Source organism: Sinocyclocheilus anshuiensis, unplaced genomic scaffold (assembly GCF_001515605.1).
Source record: "Sinocyclocheilus anshuiensis isolate Anshui unplaced genomic scaffold, SAMN03320099.WGS_v1.1 scaffold1198, whole genome shotgun sequence".
NCBI lineage: Eukaryota > Metazoa > Chordata > Actinopteri > Cypriniformes > Cyprinidae > Sinocyclocheilus > Sinocyclocheilus anshuiensis.
Genome location: NW_015557119.1, coordinates 136606 through 161135, shown reverse-complemented (window position 1 = coordinate 161135; position 24530 = coordinate 136606). Strand labels below are relative to the sequence as shown.

General features: G+C 40.2%; 1 pseudogene; it reads right to left on the bottom strand.

Annotated features, from left to right (window-relative positions):
• Positions 1 to 2414: 2414 nt before the first annotated feature.
• Positions 2415 to 24530, bottom strand: part of LOC107677806 (calpain-2 catalytic subunit-like) — a 23490-nt pseudogene continuing 1374 nt past the window's right edge.

Genomic DNA, 24530 nt, shown 5'->3' with positions numbered 1-24530 from the left:
CCATTTGTACATTCTCTAACACGCATATTTTAGATTCACAATTAATTTAAAAGCCTCTGGTAAGTAAAAATAGTAAATATCATCATGTCCTCCTGTTTTTTTAACCCTAATAAAAGTTATAGGAGCATTAAATAGTTAATGAAACTTAATTCTAATGCTCATTATATTAGCGTTAGCCGCGCTTATGGTAACGATTAACTACTCTAATAACAGCGATGTTCATTTCAATCCGACATTCATGTGGCCGCAGGGAAATGACACGCAGAACCAACAAATATGAGTGGGGTTCGTATTTTATTCCTTATAATTGGTTAGGAGTTTCTATTTCTTTTTAATTTAGGTATGTGGGGCGGAAAACCCGGAATAAAACAAAATACAATGTCAGAAAATCTTTGGATTACACAGCAAATTGTTCACCCCAAAATAAAGATAATATAAAGTACAATTCGTTCTCTCTAAGCGAGATCCCAATTCGTCGGTCACCGACGTGACGTCTCCGTTCTCCGTACTTACGTAATAGAGACGTTAGGTTGTTCCGCCAAGAGACTGTTTTTATGAGTGAGTCTGCAGTAAAGACTTTTATATTGAAAGAGACTGAAACAGGGTTGTAAACAAGGAAGTTATTTTCACTTTCAACAACAGCTTGTACGACACAGCCAACAAATGCACTGAGCAGCGCTGTCATCGGAAATCACCCTCCACAGTAAAAAGTATGGTACGACAAAGAGAGCCTATCGCTTTCCTCAGCGGACATTAAAACTAATGTTTTATTGTGACTATGAGATTGAACTGAAGATTGAATGCTGTATCAGATGCAGGAAATAACACTTGCTCAGTCAGTCTCTCTTATAATACTCTACTCCACATAATACACAGCTTTTAATACAGTAATACAATAAGCTTTCAATGAAGCAACTCATCGTTCCTTCGTTACTAGTTCTAAAGTGACGTTTTTTAATTAGTAACGGAGGCTTGGGCTCAGCAGTTAAACTGAGATTTGAATCCGTGGCGGAAGGAAGTAGTTCCGCACAAAAGAGGGCTTTCAAAGTCATTCTGTTGTTGTTTCTTATGCATTTACACACTCGTGCTGTCGAACTGTTGTATAAATGCGATATCACACTCGTAGATGTGAGATATGGCTGTATATTGGCACGCTGTGATTACCTACGGCCGTGTGATATTGCTCATGTAATACTACTGCGTAATCTACTGTGTAATAGCCCTCATGTTCCCATTGTCTTTGTCTATATATGTAGGTTGGTACAAGAATACATAAATACAAACTATTATGGATATTTAGAAATATGTACTGATGGATCTAAAGATTAAGGAATATACATACTGGTGTGGGCATTGCTATCGCAGAATTCAAAGTAAAAATTAGTAAAAGAATATCCAATTATGTAGTTATATCAGTGGAGGAAGTCAAACCAGACAGAGTTGTATTTTATTCAGATTAAGCAGCATACAGAGTATTAATAAACAGCTAGAGATGACATTCTAATAGAAATCTACAAAGCACTGCTAAACTTTGAAAAATTACGAATAGATGTGCAATTCTGTTGGATACCAGCACATACAGGAGTTCAAGGAAATGAAATAGCTGACAAATTAGTGAAAAAGCATTCAATCATAATGACAAAATAGAGATTTCCTTTGAAAAACAAAAAACAAAACATAAATTAATAGCAACATTAACAATGATAATCACTGACAAAAGATTTGGGACTCAGATAATAAAGAAAGAAAATATAACAATATTCAAATACTAATTAAATTTAAAACCATTAATTGTAAAAACAGAAGAGAAGAAATCAGGTATGCAAGACTATGGTTAGGACACACAAGACTTAATACATTATTTCTTATGAGTAAAGTGAACACTGATAAATGTGAGGTTTGTAAATGCAAAGAAAATTTAGAGCATGTTCTGCTAAACTGTAGGAAATATAAAGAAGAAAGGGAAAAAACTTAATGCATCATCAAATTAGGAAGGAAATGGGATATTAAAGATATTTTAGGAATAAATAATCCTCAGATGGACGTTGTAAAGGTATTAATGAAATTTTGCATGAAACTGGTCTTAGAAGAATTTAAGATGAGATTAATGAAGCCTTGAATTTACACACTCCAATATAGTAGGTGGCGGTTATGATTCAATATCATATTCATGATTTTTACGGTGGAAACAATGTACTGTGCTATTTCGGTGGAAACTATGGTAGCGGGACATAAAATTATCAAAATTTTGCAAATATGAAAAATGTAATTAAGTCATCTTCATTATAGCCAATTTATCAGCAGATGAGTGCCATTGACATTTTTTAAGCAATTCCAAGTTTGTATAATACCCGTCTTTGGCTGATTTTACTCTTGGGTATTCCAGGTATGCTGCGTCCTCTTCAGTTCAACTACAGAAAATGAATGGACTTCTGATGCAGTTATGATCAGTGGATTTTCAACTGAGGGCCAAGCAGAGCCACTGCAAAACACCAAGCCACACATCTGTAAATGATAACACTACATTGAGAAAAAACACAAATCTTAATCCACGTTCACACTTGTGCATCACCTGCAGGATATCCAGCTCAATCTTCCCGGTGTTCTTCTTATTAAATGCTTTAAACATTTCTGCATAGAGCACAGATGAAAACGTTACAGTAAACCATCGTCATCATGTTTGTTTATAGCAATTCATTTAAAACTGGATAATCTTCAGCAAAACTTACTGAAGAGCATTTCCAGGCGAATCAGGCAGCCAACGAAGGAATCAAAGTCAATGGCGTACTGCTGATTGGCATAACGTGAGACTATCACCTGAAGAACGTCATTGTTCAGCTGGAACCCTGTGAAGAAAAGCAAATACAACCATTAATGCTTATTATGACCACTTTTAGAAGAAACGAATGACTATATTGTCCTCAATGTTTAGACTAAACATGAGCCCCTTTCACATATACAGTCTTTACTGGTTAATTACTATTAAGACAGGGGTGTCAAACTTAATTCCTACAGAGTTTTGTTCCAACCCTGCTCCAGCACACATGCCATGTAGTTTTCAAATAAACCTGAGGGACTTGATTAGTTGGGTCAGGTGTGTTTAATTAGGGTTGAATCTAAACTCTGCAGGGCTCTGGGATTTTTGTATTTACTGGTAAAGTCATTCCGGTAGTTTTACGGCAATTTACTGGTATTACTGTGTGAAATGTGCCGTTGACTCATTACCTGCTTCTTTCACTGCATCTCTCATCTCATGGGAGCTCATCGTGCCGGAGTTGTCTGTATCATGCTTCTTAAAAACCTCCTGGTCAGGTATGACAGAAAATACACATTCAGTATTTAACATTGCTCATTTTTTCAGAACTTAATGGCCACAAAGTTGCTCTGTGGTAGGGATGCACAATAGATCTGTACCATATCGATTATTGTCTAATATTAGAGATTTTTCATTTATCTTTCATTTACACCAAGATATATGTTATACCAAATATTTCTGGATCTTTAGCCACAGTATGTGAAACTCCACAGAGCCGAGTTTGCCGTCCCCGTCTCTCTGGACTGAGGTTAAGGGTTATAACAGGGTTATGACGATTAATTTGGTTGAAAGGACTCTGTAACAGATTATCTGTGATTAAAATACAAACTGGAGATTTGTGAGGAAACTGCAGGGGGGTTGTGAGTTGATGAAAAGCTAATAATTAATTAAATCATAAAAATGTCAAATTAAAATAAATATTTTCAAAATTAAAGCAAAATCTCCATATTAATCCATGTAGTATTTATTCATATGATCCAGTGGGGTAAGGATACATCTAGCAGACTAATAATGTGGCGACAGGTTTCCATACTAAATCCATCGGTCTTCACATCAGTTCCTGTGTGAAATACCACAAAACACTGTTAGAACGATAAGCACAGAATTTCAATTTCAAGGCACTTTCTTTTCTTTATATATATATATATGTATGTATGTGTGTGACCCTGGACCACAAAACCAGTAATAAGGGTACATTTTTTTTAAATTGAGATGTATACATTATCTGAAAGCTGAATAAATGAGCTTCCATTGATGTATGGTTTGTTAGGATCGGACAATATTTGGTCGAGATACAACTATTTGAAAATCTGGAATCTGAGGGTGCAAAAAAATCTAAATATTGAGAAAATCATCTTTAAAGTTGTTCAAATGAAGTTCTTAGCAATGCATATTACTAATCAAAAATTAAGTTTTGATATATTTATGGTAGGAGATTTACAAAATATCTTCATGGAACATGATCTTTACTTAATATCCCAATGAGTTTATGATGATAATTTTGACCCATACAATGTATTGTTAGCTATTGATTCAAATTTACCCGTGCGACGACTTATGACTGGTTTTGTGGTCCCGGGTCCTGGGTCACACACACACACACACACACACACACACACACACACACACACACACACACATATATATGGGTGTTTTCCTACGTTTCGAGACAACACTGTCCAGGATCTGCTTTAGTTCAAACACAGACACCTCTGAGTCCTGCAGAGTGAAGACAAGATCATGTGTGATAATGATAACGACCCAGAACTGAAAATGACCAGCCTTACATTGAAAATGACTTACATTCTGGGCCTGGGGCACACACACACACACACACACACACACACACACACACACACACACACACATATATATGGGTGTTTTCCTACGTTTCGAGACAACACTGTCCAGGATCTGCTTTAGTTCAAACACAGACACCTCTGAGTCCTGCAGAGTGAAGACAAGATCATGTGTGATAATGATAACGACCCAGAACTGAAAATGACCAGCCTTACATTGAAAATGACTTACATTTCCAGCAAACTGATTGAAAAGTTGTTTGAAATGTGGGTCCACATCACTATCGGATATGTATTGCTGGGAAAGAAAAAAAAAACGTTTTAAACATTTTTAAGTAATTTTTGATTTTATACGGTTATATATCTGAATCTATATAAACATCTTTCTTTTAAATAATAATAACACACACTATGTTTGTAAATGATAAATTCACCTTTTCCACGTCTGCACTGATCTCCGTATCCATCGGGCTGCAATGACGAGTGTCAGAAACATCCATCATGCATTTGAGTGCAAATACAAGAATGTTTAGAGTACAGTTACGATTTATTTGTCAGACAAATAAATGTTTTAGTGTAACGATCCATTCTAGGCAGAACAGAACCTGTGCAACAGCATCCCCATGTGGTCTAAAACTGGAACTACATAATTTCATGTTTTTTTTTGTTGAAATATAAAAACACTTGACACACCTGGCAGCAGCCTCTTTCTCTGTGAACACGCGCAGTATGAAGCTTCCGTTGCAATGCGGCTCGTAAGTGGAAGGGATGATGGCGTATTCACCCGGAGGCAGTTTGAAGCGCTCAATCACCTCTCGCTTGTAGGTGAAGGGGTGGCTCCGTGCAGTGTACCGCTGACGCAGCAATACATCAGGACCGAGATGAATGTTATTGCAACCCTTTAACTGCAACACAAACACCGATGGATGAAATGGCTTCTCAAAACTTGCAAAGGTTGTTTCATATAAATGTATCGGACGAAGCCCAAAAGGGGACAATGTGATGGAAAAACATAAAATGGAAGGAGTAATTACATTTTAATGCTTTTGTGTCCAGTCACAGAAGTTATCTTGCAAAAGTATTGTGTTCCCCAGAGAAATTTTGCATTCTCTCCCTAAACATTTGCAATTCCCAGAGAAACTTTGCACAAAAGTTTTGCAATAATTGTTCTTCCCATCCATTTTTTTTGTCCTTTTAGGGGCTCCTTAGCATAACATTGGTGGTGTCCAACTACTCTTATGTACAAACCATTCAGATTTCATACATACCTTATCTGGAACCTGAAAAACACAAAAACAAATGATATTATTCAATGTTCATATAATTTCACCACAAAAATTTGTAATTAGTTGTAATATTGATAGTTTTGTCAAAGGAAAAGTGTGTTTGACAAAACAGTTGCATTTTCTCCATAGAGAATTTGTATTTGTATCATCATTATTATTATTACTATTAGTAGTAGTAGTAGTAGTAACATTTCAAGACAGATCTACCCTGAGCTCGGAGGCTATTAATCAATATTTCAGCTTCATTTAAAGGAAAAAAATTTATAGCCAAACTCCAGATGAAGAACTACACTAATCATGAATCCTCAAGAGAACTGCTTCAAATCAAAGTTTGAAACATTGTGATTCATCTTGGAGCAGGTCGCTTTAGTTCATGGCTCTTTATTGACTTTAATTTTTTGGAATCCTTGGAGAAAATGAATGGGAAATACATCTCTGAAACTAAGACTGCTAAAAATATGGTTGCACAGTCGGTGGTACTACAGGTTGTGATGTTGTTTGTGGTGTTGATGGAAACGTTGCCTCTAGTACTAACAGTATTACTGATTGTACGTAACCAGTTACCTTATAGATAGTGAAGCCAATGGCGTTCGGGTCTCGTCCAATCCGCTTGTCTTTACGAAAATCTTTCTGCATCAGACCCACTAGGATCGTGCAGCCGTCCTCTCCATCATAAGGATCATCATCTTCTTCCTCCAGATTGATTACAAACTGAGGGTTTGAGCAGAATGTAGCTGGAGAGAAGAAACCAAATGGTCAGACGGTTGAAAAAAAAAAAAAAAAAGGTTTTAACTAAATTTAGTTTCAAGCACATTGTGTTTGATTTGATTTACCTTAATTTTTCTTGCAGCACCCTGCGGTGGATCCCACCCTCCAGTCACCTTCAAACTGGCTGTAGTTCCAGCGGCTCACAGTGGCACTTGAAAGGGCGTCTGGAGTCTGATTACAGATGTCCAACCTCGAGAACTGCTGTATGAAGTCCGAATATGCCATCCTGACAGGTCAAGGAAGATTCGTCAGTATTTGTCAACGTATTTGTTACGTTGTTGAGGGTTAAAAGCTCAAGTTCTCTTACCAGAACTCTCCATCTTCAACTGAATAAACCAGTTTAGCTTTCTCCTCAGGTTGGATGCTATTCCACTCTCTGGAACTGAAAAAGGCATATTTTATAGGACTCTCAGGACTGATGTTGAAGGTGTAAGATCTGTTTAGGGAAACTCACTTGTCACTCCAAGAGCCTATCCACTCCACCCGACCCCACGGGTTCCTGATACGCACCAGCTGAACCGTAAGAATGAACCTGTAGGTAAGGTGACAGGAAAAACATTGAAGGAGCTCTAATGACGATCAAATCCATATTTCCGTGTCAGTGCCGGTTTCTTACCTCCTTTGCGCCTGTGACAGAGTAGGCATGACGCTTCACCAGCTTCAGACTTGTCTTCGTCTCTGTGTCCTGCGAACTGGACTTTTAGACATTTGTAATGATAAAAAAACATTAGAAGATGAGGATTGAACCTGCATTTCCCACATGATAGCAAAATAATTGTTTATTATTTTATTTTTATTAGGGATGATGCATAACATATCAGCTGTTGTATCGGCCATTAAATGTTACTTTTTAATGTTATCAGTATCAATCCAATAAATAAAACAGGCCGATATATAGCCAAATTTGGCCTATTGTAACGGAGGCCAGCGGGTAGGTGCTGTGCAGGTAAACCTCACTCCCCTGATCTCAAGAGGCGGCACACTAGTGACTGACGCTAGTGACTGCAGTCTTTAGCCTCCTTGTTAGTGCGATAACAGTGTAAATAGTGAAAAATGTTTTTTGGGCAGCAAATCAGCATTTTAGAATGATTTCTGAAAGATCATGTGACACTGAAGACTGGCGTAATGATGCTGAAAAGGAATCACAGGTATAAATTACATTTTAAAATATCTACAAATAGAAAACAGTTATTTGAAATCTTTCATAATCCTGGCCTGTGTTCACGTCTTGTGTTTTGTACACGTATTTTGAAATGTATTTCCCTATTGTTTCTTTGCTATTTTGTCAGAGATCATGTGTGAAGGACCTTTTCAAAAATACCTGTAAATTCGTTCTGGTATGAGAAGTTGTAACATTACCAGTAAATTTACCGGTAATGTGCTCTGTGTGAACGCAGAACGAGATTATCCGGTATAATGGGTGATTCTATAATTGCAGGTATTTGGTGTCCAAAGTCATTATCATTGTCACACCATCACCCTGTTTTGACTTTGGTTGTCTGTCTTGTTCATTGACCTAATTCTGTTTCCCCTTGATTTGCCTTAGTTGTTTCACCTGTGTCTAGTTAATTTAGTCATTAGCCCCTCTTCCGTTTGTATAAATTCCCTTCCTTTAGTTATTTGGTTGTCGGTTATTGTTGGATGTTACCCTTGTGTGTGAAAATTACCTTCCCTGTGAAATTATATGAAAGAATTAAGATTATTTTCGTCGTGCGCTCTCTTTGTCCTCATTCCAGTGCGTAGCTGTGACAATAACTGACCACTAAGTGTAAGTGGCGTGTGTTCACAGTTTTCCTTTTAAAACCTTGCGTGTATGGACCGTCCCGAATTCCTCCTCCTCCTCCTGCTGGAGCAGGGGGCGCAATCTCTCGAGGACCACACAAGACTCTTTCTGGAAGTAGAACATTACACCAGCTACCTGAGTCCCGGACGACTGCCTCTGCATGTTCTATAACGCGAGCCTCAACACCTCTTGCAGAGCGCGGTTGTCCGAGGACGGTCCTCGAGAGAGCTTCACTGCCTTTTTGTGGAGTCCCACTCCAGACCCAGAGCCCAGCCCACCATCACCCCACAGCCCTCCACGACTGATGAGCCATCGCCAAAGAGAGCGACAGAGCCGAGGAACGCCCCGGAGCTAGAGCCTGAGACTTCAGACCAGGTGCGAGAGCTGGTAACTGTGCACGCGATGGTGGATATCACAGTGGAGAGCGCAGAGGGAAGCCCCACCCACTGTACTACTGCTGAGGGTGAGTGGAGGCAGGATTTAGAGGACTTGATTGACTTTTATTCTGATGTGCCCAGTCTTCCGTCATCATCTGTCTGTCCTGTCACAACCACGGAGGTTGTGCCCAAACTGTCAGTCTGCCCTGAACTGTCTGCCCATATCAAACTTCTCTCTGTCTGTCCCGTCTCCTGGCAGCCTCTCAGCTCACCCTCAGCCCACCATCTGTGCAGTGGGATCTCGGCGGGTCTGCCAGTCTCCATCAGCATCGTGGCTGGAGGATCCCTGGTCTCCGCCTCCAGCCTCTGAATCCCGAACTCTGCCATTGCCCATCGACCCAACGGCTCCACCATGGCTCTTATCTCCCTCATCTCCACCGTGGCCCGTCAGTCCACCAGCTCCGCCGGGCTCCCTCGTCCCTTCGGCTCTGCCTTGGTCAGTCGTCGACCATCTGCCGCCTCAGGACTCCACTCCTCTGGCTGCGCCTCGACCCTCCATCCCTGTCAGGCTCCTCCTTCCCTCCGGCTCCACCTTGGTCCTCTGTCGCACCGCGGCCTTCCGGATCCCCGCCTCGGTCGCCGGAGCCATCTGCTCCGCCTTGACCCTCTGGATCCACCCCGTCGCCTTGGCTCATCAGCTCTCCGTCTCCGTCCCGGGCTCTTCTCCCACCTGCTCTGCCGCCATCGGTCGGCCTCCTGGAGCCGTTAGCTTTTCCTCCACCATGGCTCCTCCCTCCGTCGGCTCCACCATGGGTCGTGCTCTCTTTGTCCTCATTCCAGCACGTAGCCGTGACAGTCATACTTATTTCTGTTTTTTTTTTTAAAGAGTTATATATTTAATTATTTATATGATTAATTTGTTACTCATTGTCATGGATCACAAGACATACAGGCCATAACAATATATATTTTTTTTTAATTTTTGAAAATTATGATTTCTTGTTGTCCGAATTAGTCAGCATTAATTCCGTTACTGTCAAACTCATGTAACCCACTAGAATATAATTCTAAAATGTAGTGGGTTATGATTCATTTACTGTTTGTGTAATTTAGTAACTCAATCAGAACTGAAATGTTAATGGAGTATAACACTTCATATTCTAAGTCACAAAATATGTGCGCTTGTGTCTATAAGAATGCGGTTATTGGTAATAAGGTTGACTGGGGTGCACAGGTGAAAAACTTGCTTTTGCCCTGCGAGTTAGGTTGATCTTTATTTTCATTGGTTTGTATGTGTTAAGTCCCTCCCTCCCGGGAAAATAGAAAATGTGAGTGGTTAATAGGGAAGGAGGGGGAGAGACAAGAGACGTGCAGCTGAGGAGAGAGCTGATCGGAGCGATTTAGTTGACAGATTGCAGAATATACAGTAAATTAATCGATAGATCATCATATTAATACTTTGAAGTGTATTGTGTGTGTGTATACATGAGTGGTTGAGTTAATTCTGTTGTTTATATTTGAATTCTGAGTGAACGTTTTTTCCGTTATTGCGGTTACGTCATTCGCTCGTAAATGGCGCTGAAACAGACTGTGCTTCAAATAACTCTCAAAAAAGGACAAAAGGACGGAAATCTTTGTGAATTTGTCGTGTAATCGTCCCGAGGGAGACCAGATAGCGCCCCAGATCACCATGAGGTCTGGGGTTCCTCTGGATGCGTTGGAGTGTGACCCACATCGTCTGCCAGTGACAGCGCAGGATGAGGATCTGCAAGAGGCCTACCACGGTGTTTCGCGACCATTTCACACTTCCGGGGTGGGTTGTGAGAGTGTGCGTGGTTAACTGTGTGTGCGTGGGCCCACAGTGTGTAATATCAGTTCATACAGTGTTATGCAGTGCGCTTCAGAACTATGAGTATTCAGAGTAATATTTTGACACCTAGAGTGAGTTACTGTGTACGTTTAATTTCAAGTGTGTTAGTTTGCTCAATTGACTCGAAGTGTATTTGACACAGAGGTCAATTCAGTAATTTTGTAATTCAGTAATTCTCATTTGTGATATTTACCTTTTGAGGTTAAATTGTACTAAACTTGATATCAACTTGATTATGTGAATACTTTGCAACTAGAAATTTCTACTCTTTTATTCTACTTTAATTAAATTCTTTATATTTTTCTACTTAAAGTGTTTTATTTATTCAAAAGAGTTTATTCTTGACCAGTGAACTTGTGCGAGCATAGATTTTATTCTGAGTAACTTTTTAAAAGAGAAGTATTTCATTCAGTGACATCAGACGGACCTTTATACAACATCTCTTAGGCATTAGTTTATTGAACCTGGTGCTGCTCCATACTAAACCGTTATAAAAGAAGGTAGGGGGCGCTACACTCTGTTACCGAGGTAGAGTGGCAGTGTTGACAGTATGTAACAGAATTGACAGTAATGTATGTTTGTGTGTGTTTCTATGTGTATGACTGCCAATTTTGTCTGGACAGTTTTTTGGTCCAGACGCCGCCGAAGTAAGGCAACAACACCGTCGGCTTTCGTCGCCGCTTGTTCTTTGAAGTCAGCTTGGTGTGTCCCGGCCTTAAGATGTCAACTCTGGGCTAGTCATAACATTCTGATGCAGGTAATGCATTTACTCAGTGCGGTGTAGCTAGGTTTGAAGTCGTCTAATACGATGTCTCTGGGCCAAAAGCAGCTGCATGAATGTGAACGTTTGACAAAAATGAAAACATCAACAAAAACTATGACCACGTTTACCCCTTAATTCCAGTTAATGATGTCACAGAATTTACTGGTATTTTGAAACTGATGTGTGAATGGAACGTCATTGCCTGTGTGAACAGCGCCTTTTTGTATTTACCAGTAAAGCCGGTAATTTTACGGCAATTTACTAGTTTTACTGTGTGAAAGGGGCTATAGTCTGTTTGCCTTGCTGCCTCATTTGTCTCCATAGCAACCCTTGTTAATCTCCTTGACAACTAATTACCCACACCTGTCCCTTGTCAGCCCAGGTTAACTTGTGTATATATACCCGTGTTTCCCTTGTTCAGTGTCAGTTGTTGCTTAGTCTCGCGTAGCCAGACCTTCAGACTGACGGCAGAAGGTCTGGGAACCTTGGCCACTTTGAATGGCCAAGGACTGCCCAAGAGGCTATATGACTGACAGGTAAAGCAACCAATCACGTTTCATTTTATGCCGTGTCATGTTTAGGGGCGTGGAAATGTCCCCACAATAACAGACCGGTGTGTAAAACCCTTGGACATATTTGAAAGATTCTATGCCGCGAACTTTATATATTTCACATACTTTTGAAAATACAGCGTTTACTTGATCCTGATAAGCACTTATTGTCACAGTTGTAAACACGAGGACTTTCTCCTTCCATGAGGGGGTTTGGCATCGTGGCATCATTGTTTCCAGGCGGAACGTTAAAGAACACGATGCACACATCTCCCGGAAATCCTGTATAATTCAACGATGATGACTTTGAAACTCCTGAAGTGTTTCCAATTTTGTGAGCGATATGCATCAGACATTCAGCCAACGGTCCGTGGGCGTGACGTCTGAGGCACTGACTAGTTGTTGCTCTGCTGTAGATGCCCTTGTCTTGGATTTCCTGGTTTGCTCCTACGCTGTGATCCTGTGTACCAGTGATTTATTTCTCTCCACTTTGTTATTTAACTTGTTACTAAACATATTAAACTGCATATTGGACAATATAATCGTTATGAGCTTCAGAATATTAATCGATATCATTATCAGCCAACATGTTCATCAGGGCATCCCTGAAACAAAAGTCACACCTGAAACTTGTGGTATTTAGTGTGAGCTACAAGTGAGCTAACATTTGATATTTCCACATTAACTAGACCACAGATCCACTCAAATATTTATCTAAAGTCCTATTAAGTATTATATATTTATACACTATTTTTTCTTGCCTTGGAGAAATAAATGATGTGAAAAGAAAGTCAAGAGAAGTGGAATGGGACTCACAGAAATGGAGCAGGCCATTAATGATCTCAGCGTCAGTGCTTTCTGCATGAGCTTAAACAGGTGTGGAGGAGCTTTGGTCAGCTCATAGCTCTCAGCGATGCCTCCAGTGAAATCCTCAAAACCCTCAGTGGCCCGGCCTCCCGTCAGAGCTTCATATGAGCCGTTTAGCCTTCAAAATACAGGAGAAATCAGCGCCACTGGCTGGTCATGTCATGGATATGTGACATGTATGAACATTATGTGTTTTCTAGGCTGAGCTTTGGCACAGTGTTTACCAAGCGTTTCAGATGACTCAGTGGATTTTTTTCAGCAGTACAGTACAGGTAAGTAGTAGCAGTTAAATTATGAATAAACACACACTTACTTTGCATAGGCCTTTTCCAACAGGGCGCTCCAGAACTCAGAGCCCTCGGCTGAATGAACAAACAGCAGCTTCCCATCTCTGGTGGGCAGCCGGTCATCAATGACCGCATCCACCCATTCACCAAACTGCCAGAACTGAAGAGACGAGGACAACACCAAACAGTCTGACATTGTCCCTTTAATTTATTATTGGAATAATAAAGTTATAAATACTCAAATGATGTCCAAAAGTCTGAGACCACTAGTGAAAATAATCTATTTTGCATTTTTCTAATGTTATATGATTCCCTATCAAACAGGAACTCCCGTTGCGTCAGCGTATGACGCTTGGTGAAACTCCTGTTTACTCTGTTACTGAAGCCTGATTTGCTCACATTTGTGTAGCTGCACAAACCAATGGAGCTCGAGCCCGCCAGAAGGGGAGGAGCCAACCACTATATAAGTCGGCTCAGAGCGGCATTTCATCAGAATTTTTCTCCTTCAGCGACAAGATCACCTCTTCGCTGACTCTGCGATCAAGAAGCTGAAGAAGGAAGAAGTACAGCCTACAGCTCGCCACCGTAGATTAGCCCCGGCAGAGGAAGAAGCGAGAAGCCTTCCCCTGCGGCCATCCGGTGCTTCAAAAGTGCTAATTTCTGAGCAAATTTTCAATGACGTTGAAGGGCACAGTGAGTGTGTCGCCTGTCTGAGCAGTGCCCACACAGAGACTGCGTGCTCACTGAGACGGAAGGCTCTCACTCTTCTCCACTCACGGGCGCTCCGCTCATTCTTCAATGAAGGCAGCCCCGCTCTCCCGTTTCTAGAATCCTTTCAATTCAATTCTTTTAGGCGGATCGGAGTAGAATGCTGTCACCGATGTTTCTGTATCACTGACAGGGTCACACTAGACTGCGCTCACTGACACAGACTGCTTTCACTGCGAGGGCATTGGGTCTGTTCCTGCTTCACTCGCGGATTGCTTTCTTCAATGAGCGACCCCGCCCCTCCCACTCTCCCCTCCTAGCTACCTTGGAGGAAGAAACAGCGAACTCATGGGATGAGCTATCAGGCTTGAGTGATCGCACACCTGCACAGGTCCCGCATGCTTCACTCTCTCCCCAGCACTTTGATCTGCCAGTGTGTTTCACACGTGAAGATCAGCGCCCCTCATTTGCATTGAGTGGTTTGATCTTTTTAGGCAGATCAAAGGAGAATGCGTGCAGCCCATTGATCCAGACATTGCTTGCAAAAGGAGCCATAGAAGTGGTTCCTTTAACGAACAGCGAGTCAGGCTTCTACAGCCACTACTTCCTTGTTCCTAAGAGAGATGGCGGGCTCAGACCAATTCTCGCTCATGCGAAGGCCGTTCAGGATGTTAACTTTGAAGCAGATCCTCGTGCAAATATGTCCCAAGGACTGGTTTCTGTCTGTGGATCTGAAAGACATCCACTTTCATATCCAAATAGCCCCCTATCACAGACCGTTCTTGAGATTCGCATTCGAGGGAGTGGCCTATCAACACACAGTCCTGCCATTCGGGCTGTCTCTGGCCTCTCACACTTTTACGACGTGCATGGACATTGCTCTTTTTCCCTCTGAGGCAGATGGGAATCCGCATCCTGAACTACCATGACAATTGGCTGATTCTAGCCAGATCAGAACGGGAACTCGTCACTCACAGGTCGCTGCTGCTCAGCCACCTACAGCGTCTTGGGTTGAAAATTAATTTGGCCAAGAGTTTTTTGCCTCCCAGACAGCGGGTGGTCTTTCTGGGGACAATTATAGACTCTGCTCAGATGAGAGCATGGATTACGCCAGAACGCTCCCTGACCATTCAGCGGCTAGCGCCGTCATTCAGGCCAGGGACTTCACGTACCCTCAAGGATTTCCAGAGGATGCTCGGCCTCATGGTGGCTGCTTCCTCTGCGATTCCTTTGAGACTGCTCAACATATGGCCCCTTCAATACTGGCTGAAAGCACAAGTCCTGCCCCACGCCTGGCGCCTGGGCCGATCGTATGTCAGGGTAACCCACCGCTGCATCAGAGCTGTGGTCCCCTGGAAATCCTGTTACAACCAGATGTCCCGTTGGGAATGACCTCAAGATGGAAGGTGGTTACGACAGATGCCTCCAACTGGGGTTCTGAGAGCTCTGTATGAGGGCAAACCGGCATTCGGCTCCTGGTCAAACCTGGAGCAGCACTTGCATATCAACTGCCTCGAAATAATGGCAGTTTTTAGGACCAGAAAAACCTTCCTATTAGCCTGAAAGGGGCACCACATCCTGCTCCAGACAGACAACACGACAGTGGTAGCCTATATTAATCAACAAGGCGGTCTCAGATCACGCTCCCTTCACAGGTTGGCTCGACGTCTCCTGTAGTGGGCACAGAGCAAACTCGTCTCACTTAAAGCGGTTCACGTGCCGGGCAGATTGAACCAAGGGGCAGACATGCTGTCCAGAGACAATGTATCTCCAGGGGAATGGAGAGTACATCTTCAGATGGTTCAAATGATTTGGTCTGTTTTCGGGAGGGCAGAGGTATACCTCTTTGCTTCAGAAGACAACGTTCACTGTCCAATTTATTTCTCGAGACGCCCTAGCCCATGATTGGCCCAGCACTTGCCTGTACACATTTCCTCTGATAGCCCTGCTCCCTCAGGTCATCAGACGGGTCAGGGAAGTCGGGTGCTCAGTCTTCCTGGTAGCCCCACTCTGGAGGAACCAAGTCTGGTTCTCTGAATTGATCCAGCTGCTGTCAGCAGCTCCGAGACTAATACCACTGAGGAAGGACCTTCTCTCGCAAGCGAAGAGCATGATTTGGCATCCCCAGCCAGAGCTGTGGAGCCTTCATTTTTGGCCCCTCGACGGGGAGGCATTGCAGCTCCCTGCGTGTGTGACTAATACCGTTTTAGAGGCTAGAGCACCATCTACAAGTCAAGTCAAGTCAAGTCACCTTTATTTATATAGCGCTTTTGATTTGTTTAACCCAAACTAAAGAATAATAATTTGCATTTGATCAGATATAACTGCAGTAAAAGATTATGAGATGCATTATTTGAATGCTTGGCCAAAGAGATGTGTCTTTAATCTAGATTTAAACAGAGAGAGTGTGTCTGAACCCCGAACGTTATCAGGAAGGCTATTCCAGAGTTTGGGAGCCAAATGCGAAAAAGCTCTGCCTCCTTTAGAGGACTTTGCTATCCTAGGTACTACCAAAAGTCCAGAGTTTTGCGACCTTAGGGAGCGTGATGGATTGTAGCGTGGTAGAAGACTAGTTAGGTACGCAGGAGCTAACCCATTAAGGGCCTTATAGGCAAGTAATAATATTTTGTAACTGATACGAAATTTAATAGGTAGCCAGTGCAGAGACTGTAAAATTGGGGTAATATGATCATATTTTCTTGACCTGGTAACAAGATGCCTGGTAACAAGATGCCTTTACGTTCTTAAATGGTTGGTCTTTAATGATTGGTGCACAGCACGCTGCCTGGACCCGTCCTCTTGTGACATGTCCCACATGCTAACCTTTCTACAAGAGCTGTTGGACAAGGGTGCAGCCGCTCCAGCACACACTTTTAGTCAGTGCTTCTTGTCTTGAGTTTGGACCTAACGACTGTAAAGTCGTCCTCAAACCGAGTCACAGCTATGTGCTGAAAGTGCTCTCGACCTCGTTCAGAGCACAAGTTATTACCCATCTAGCACTCCCCGTTGCAGACGGTGAGCAGGGTCTCAATCCACTTTGCTCAGTGTGGGCTTTGAGAGTGTATGTGGAACATTCTGGCCTGTTCAGACACTCAGAGCAGCTCTTTGTTTGCTTTGGAGGCTGCTCTAAAGGGCTGCCTGTCACAAAGCAGAGACTATCTTGCTGGATAGTAGTTGCTATAGCCTTGACTTACGCCTCAGCAAGCTTGCAGTGCCCTATAGGGGTAAGGGCCCACTCCACTCAAGGAATGGCCTCCTCTTGGGTGTGGTCTAGTGGGATTTCCATTGGTGAGATTTGCCAGATTCTATAATTTGGATGTCCCTGCCATGCAGGCATGAATTCTTTCTGCTTAATCTGCCTAATCCCCTTTGCAAGTGGAAAAGGCCATGTTATGTAGGCCTCAGCATTATGGCTCGGGTCTAGTTACATGCTTATGATTACAGGAGTCCTCAGTTGAGTGCTCCGGGGCTGAGCTTGCAGAGCGGCTTCGTTCTGCAGTTGCTTGCGTCATACGCTGACGCAACGGGAGGTCGTGTCCGATGGGGAATGCGCTGGTTACTTACATAACCTTGGTTCCCTGAGATAAGGTAACGAGCGTTGTGTAGGTTGCTGTGCTATAAGGCTGCACACGAATCAATGACTGCCGTTTCAGTCTAAAGATTCTGATAAAATGGCGCTCTGAACCAATTTATATAGTGGTCGGCTCCTCCCCTTCTGGCGGGCTCAAGCACCATTGGTTTGTGCAGCAACACAAACAAGAACAACTCTGGCTTCAGTAAGAGAGTAAACAGGAGTTTCCCCAAGCATCATACACTGACGCAACACTCGTTCTCTTATCTCAGGTAACCGAGGTTACATTGTAACCGGAGAGTTTTTTTTATTATAAATTCTAATATTAACTAACAATTCATGTGAAAATTTGATTTATATTATTTAGATTAAGTAATGCTTTTTTTAATCCTAAAATGTTGCAACTTTTCTTCCAGGTTTAAATTTGATTTTTTAATTCCAGATCTTCAGTATGGTCTCAGACTTTTTGATCCCACTGTATGTTTATACCTGAAAGTGAAAGATGCCGGCATAGTTCTCTGTAAAGCTCTGTCCATGTGGAACTACACGTTCCAGAAACTCATTTTCCAGAGTCAAAGATGCAATAGCCGCCAGCAACCAACAGTCACCTGCAAATATATCAAATGTCATTAGATACTTCTGCATTAAACTCATTATTTTATGCAAATTGACTTCCAGTGCACTTATTACAGATATAGTCTTCCAGGATCAACGTGGGCTTCAGTGTTTTGCTCAAGGAGTATCCTGAGCATATGTTTCCTGCTCAATGGTGATGCTCCATGGATTAACCATTGTGGGGTTTGAACCTACAACCTTTAAATGTTAGGTCTAAAACAAATCTCATAATATGTTTTTCCACAAGAAGATATGTGCACTTAGTAGTGTGAGGCAACTTTAATTAGCGATTTCTAAAGCTAGCATCACTATTATTGTTACTCATACTTTGTTCTTAAACACTTACCACTAAATCTTGCCTGAATTTTGACCTACACCATTTGTGCTATGATCATAAAACTAGAGATAAAGTTAAATAAAGGTTCCAAAAGGGAGTTTTTGCAGTGATGCCAAAGAACCACCATTTTGGTTCCTCAAAGAACCTTTTAGTGAATATTTCTAAAGGAACTATTTTTTCCTTTATTTATTTTTTTATTCTTATTGTAAATAACCTTTTTAATACACTGAAGATCCTTTTCCACTATGAAAACCTTTTGTGTAATGCAAAGAGTCCATGGTTGTTAAAGGTTCTTCTTTAAACCATAGGACGCCAACCTTTATTTTCAAGAGTGATGGATAACTCTTACATTATATACATTTTACTTTACGCTTTTTACCAAAACGTGTAAAAAAAATCTTAAATCGAAAGAGTTACTAAGTTATATCACTTCAATTTCAATTATGTTCAATCTATTTCTGTCAGAACTACATGAATCACTGAAACTGGACAGTGGATTTTTTTTGAATGTTTTAATTAATTGCTATTTATTGTGTTTTTGAGAAATTGTATCATATAAGCCAAATATGTGACGTAATTTCTGATATAGTGATTATATTTATTATTTTTCTGTGTTAACACCCGAACAGCACCTTTCTGATCAAAAGGCTCTTTTCTCACCTAAAGCTCCTTGGCAGATGTCTGTCCGCGTAGCGCCGTCCACAATGAACTGAGGATTTGAGTAGAGCTCCTTTAAAAAAAAGCACAATGTGAGAACAATTAAGCCAGACTCACACTACAGGAGTTTTAAAATCCTAACCGATTATGAAATCTGGTTGCAGCACACACATAAGGATAATCTTTGCAGATCCCTCAAATCTTAAACATGCACACACTACAAGATTTGAAAATCGTGGCACATCACAACTACAAGATAGTATTAAGATTATCATGCCGGAGGTATCACCTCACGTGACCTCACACAGCAGATCGTCACTGATATTTCAGTGATGTTTACATGTATTAGCTAGCGTGCTAACTTAGCAGCTTTCTGCACTCACCCGGTACGTTCAAAACTGATTTACAGTTGTGATACATTTCAGACACATTATACAGGCAGTCGTGTTACTACAAAACGTCAAGAAGCAGTTTCCTCCATATCCACTATCCAACGGACCCATACAGCAGCTGTTTTGCGGTCGCGCATGGGCTATTGTGAAATTACTGACGTAATCATAGCCATCATTATCCCGATTTAAAATCCTAAATATCAAACATGTTTGCTATGATTGGGACGGCCCCGATTTGTGTGCGAGCAGATCAGGAGGTTCAAGATTCAATCTTTAAACGCCTCACATTACAAGATAATCCACGCCGAGCATCGGGACTGATCGAGGTGCTCGACAAGATTTTTGCTCCGATTCTCAGGAAGGGAAAATCGGGGTTAAATCGGGCTAAAACTCCTGTAGTGTGAGCCCGGCTTTAGAGGTGGTAGTGTTACACTATGTAATGGTAACAATAGCTTCTATTTACCCTTCGCAAAACACACATGTAAAAATATAGCTTTCTACATGTATCAAAAAGTATTGTAATGTTTTTACAAATGTTGAAGGACACTAGTTAATGTGATGATGTTCAGCAGTGTTAATTTAGTAATAATTGGTTCTAGCTGTTAGTCCCCTGTTCTCTTTAAGGGGTGGGGGTGGTCCCACGGGGGGAGGATGGACTGGAGAGTGAGTTCAGAGTTAGAGAGTGTGAGAGTAGCAAGCGTTAGTTATTCTTTTACTGTTCTGTTGTGTATGGCTTGGTTGCGGCCAAAACAGTAAACCCTACAGTATTCAACACAAGATCTGAGCTGCTGCCGGTTACCATAGTGAGCATATCACACACACACACCTATGCAAACATAAATGCAAAAACCGCATTTTTCCATCTCAAAAATATATCTAAATTATGACCTATGCTATCAATGTCAAATGCAGAAATGTTCATTTATGCGTTCATGACCTCAAGTCTGTTTCTTTCTTATTCCGAGGTCACCATATCCACCAGATCCAGTCTGTATCCAGATCAGATGGTGGATCAGCACCTAGAGAGGACCTCTACAGCCCTGAATGAGAGGAGACCAGGACAACTAGATGAGCCCCAGAGACAGATCCCCAGTAAAGACCTTGTCTCAGACGGCCACCGGGACAAAACCGCAGGAATCAATTGAGTCCTCTGCACAATGTGACTTTGCTGCAGTTTGAATTGAACTGCTGGTTTCATCTGGCCAGAGGAGAACTGAACCCCGACTGAGCCTGATTTCTCCCAAGGTTTTTTCTCCATTCTGTCACCGATGGAGTTTTGGTTCCTTGTCGCTGTCGCCTCTGGCTTGCTTAGTTGGGGACACTTAATATCCAGCGATATCGTCGACTTGATTGCACAGATACTATTTAAACTGAACTGAGCTGAATGATGACATAACTGAATTCAATGACAAACTGCCTTTTTGCATTATTGACACTATTTTTGCATTATTGACACACTGTTTTCCTATTTAATGCTGTACAGTTGCTTTGACACTATCTGTATTGTTAAAAGCGCTATATAAATAAAGGTGACTTGACAACAGTACATGTTTTCCATCTCCGATAAACTACTGTAGAAATGGTTCTTTGTTGCATGAACATTTTTTTTCTTTCATTTACTTTTCTTAATATTAGGGCTGTCAATAGATTACATTTTTTAATCTAATTAATTACATGGTGTGGCGATTAATTAATCTAATTTATTGCAAATTAAATTTGACCATGAAGATACCCCCAAAAGATCATTTAAAGCTATTATTGTGTTAAATGAGAAAAGTAGTAGTAGACAATTCAAAAAGCAGCTTTAGCAAGGAATATTTTGATCAACATAAAATGTATTACACATTTAGGCTACAACGCCCTAACATAAACAATGGAGCATAAAAGAAGATAATTTGAGAAACAGTATTTTTTGTTTACACAATGAAAGTCATTGGTAACCAAAACAGCTTTGTTACCAACAGTCTTCTAAATACCTTCATGTTCCACAAAAGAAAGTAAGTCATGCAGGTTTGAAACAACACGAGGTTGAGTAATGATGATAGAATTTTCATTTTTGGGCGAACTATCCTTTTTTTGTATTAAATGATACTCTAAATAATAAACTAAAATTGGTAGGATCACTCATAAATGTCTTTATGAGTAAGTCATTGAGTCATTCATTCATTTGATTTGTTCAAACAGGAACTAACTAACAATTCAGGAATTAAGTAAATGGCTCACTTTATGAATGGGCCATTGAATCATTGGTTCACACGTGTGACTTCACTTCATAAAGGAGTTGTAAGTTACTTTCAGTGCAGTTGTTGGGAGATTCGCTTTCCTTGTTTTTAAGTTGTAAACACATTGCAGTCTGTTCTTTCAGCTTTTCTTCTAACTCATGCAGGGGCGTAGTTTGTGGGGGGGATATAACCCCACAATAACCAAAACTAGCAAGTTTTTTAAAAGAAATTAATACTTTTATTCAGCAAGGATGTGTTAAATTGATAAAAAGTGATCGAAGTAAAGACTTATATTGTTGGAAAAGATTTCTATATTTAAATATTTAAAATAAATGCTATTCTTTTTAACTTTTTATTCATCAAAGAATTCTGAAAAAAGTGTCACAGGTTCCAAAAAAATATTAAGCAGCATGTTGTATTTAAAGACATTCGTCAGGGTTTTGAACTTAAAACGCTCTTGTGAGTAGGATTAATTTCTTACGCATTTCATTCAACACCTCCGTTGCTAACTCCAAAACGTCATTTTAGACTTAGTAATATGGAGGTTTGAGCCGTTGATAGCAGATCATTGCAGTTAATAATTAAGTTATTAGACAGAGAGAGAGTGCATGTGTGAATTACCTGAGTCTGTGTGTCTCTCAACCGTGTTCGGCAGCAGCGTTTCTACTAAAAGTTAAACTGCAAGTTCATCATCTTCAAGAACAGCGCCGTTATTAGTGAGAACTGACTTGGCTTTTAAGTTGCTAAACCATTTTACTGGTAAAATGGTCAGAGAAGTGCTAACAACACATTTCGTGTGTATTTCTGTGTGTGAGTGTATTGTGTGCATCTGTAAGGGACAGAGAGCGGGAGAAAAAGAGTATGTGCTTACTGCACATAATAAAACATAATTTTGTGGCAAAAACATGGAAATACCAGTTGAAATTTATGTGATGCTGGCAATTGTTAATAATAAAAAGTTGATATATACAGTATATACCATCAAAATAAAGTGTTAGCATATATTTAGCAGACATATTACTAATACTCTAATGACTGCTAGATGATATGTAGTTGCAGAGTTACTTATCAACAGCTGTCTAAAGGGTACCAAAATAATCAAACTGATATTACAATAAAAATAGTTAAAAGCAAATGTGTCATATTACACATTCATCTGATCTTATGGTTGTTTGAGAAACAATTATTATTACTTATAAGAGGTCTTTGTCTGCTTTAAGTAAAGTAACATAAGTAACATGGCAAGATATGAGACTTATAATACATTATAACTATGAGAAATGTGTTCATTGTGTGTTATAAATCATCATATTCTTAAAAGCTATAACCACAAATAAGAAAATATTATAATGCATTAAAACTGTTCTTATGAATATTCATGAGAAGATACAACATATTATAAGTTTTTTTATAATGCATTATGCATTCATTAAGAATACCCTTATAATGTATTATAAATATGGGCTTCATACAAAGTGTTACCGAAATCTTTTCTAACAATATACACTACCGTTCATAATTTTGTGGTCACTACATTTTTTTTCTTTTCTTTTTTTTAAAGAAATTAATACTTTTATTCAGCAGTGATGTTATCAATTGATAAAAAGTGATCGAAGTAAAGACTTATATTGTTGGAAAAGATTTCTATATTTAAATATTTTAAATAAATGCTATTCTTTTTAACTTTTTATTCATCAAAGAATTCTGTAAAACGTGTCACAGGTTCCAAAAAAGTATTAAGCAGCAGCAAAATATTTTTGTGTTAAACACAGGTTTTTATGAATTTTTGCCTCAATTAACAGCAGTATTTGATGTGAATTAATAGGAGCTCATATCTAGTGCGTCTGTTCAGAACGTTGATCTCTCTCTCTCTGTGTGTGTGTGTTTGTGTGTGAGTGATGCGTGTTGGTTAATGTGCATCAATTAAAGCAGCGCATTAATATAGAACGGTGATTAAACTGACTTGCAACTACCTGTGCATTAAGTAAGGAATAATTGATGACGGGCTGTTGAATTATTAGAAAATAGTGCACCTCCGCTTCGCGTTATGGTCGCATCACCAATTCGGGTGTGTATTATTTTTTTATAATTCAATGGACCAGAGTCAGTTATTCTGTTCAGTTGTGAATTACCTGAGTCTGTGTGTCTCAACAGTGTTCGGCAGCAGCGTTTCTACTAAAAGTTAAACTGCAAGTTCATCATCTTCAAGAACAGCGCCGTTATTAGTGATAACTCACATGTGGCTTTTAAGTTGCTAAACCATTTTACTGGAAAAATGGTCGGAGAAGTGCTAACAACACATTTCTGTGCGCGTGTGTATTTCTGTGTGTGAGTGTATTGTGTGTACTGAGTATGAGTAAAAAGAGTATGTGCTTACTGCACATAATAAAACAATTTTGTGGCAAAACCATGGAAATAATTTGCTGCTCATTTGTAAGTTGCTTTGGATAAAAGCGTCTGATAAATGACTAAATAAATAAAATTATTGATTAATATCGAATTAACCTTAATACATCTGTCACTATCTGGTAAAAATGGAATCTTATATAAAAACACAAGCATGACCAAAACTATATGAAAAATACTGTTTTTTATATTTATTATTTTATATTATTATTTAATATTGATATTACAATTTTATATTGAATTAACATCACCACTCTTTAATTAACATTATTACCTTTTATTTATTTACTTTTTTTGCATTTAAGTAATTGGGTAAAACAAAAGTAATTTTAAGGGTCTTAATATTTACCTAAACTTCACCTGTGTGGAAGAAAGCATACACACACTGCAGTACCTTAGGTCTCTTCCACTGCACTCCTCTGGTCTTGGAGGAGTACCGTCCGAGCTCATTGTATC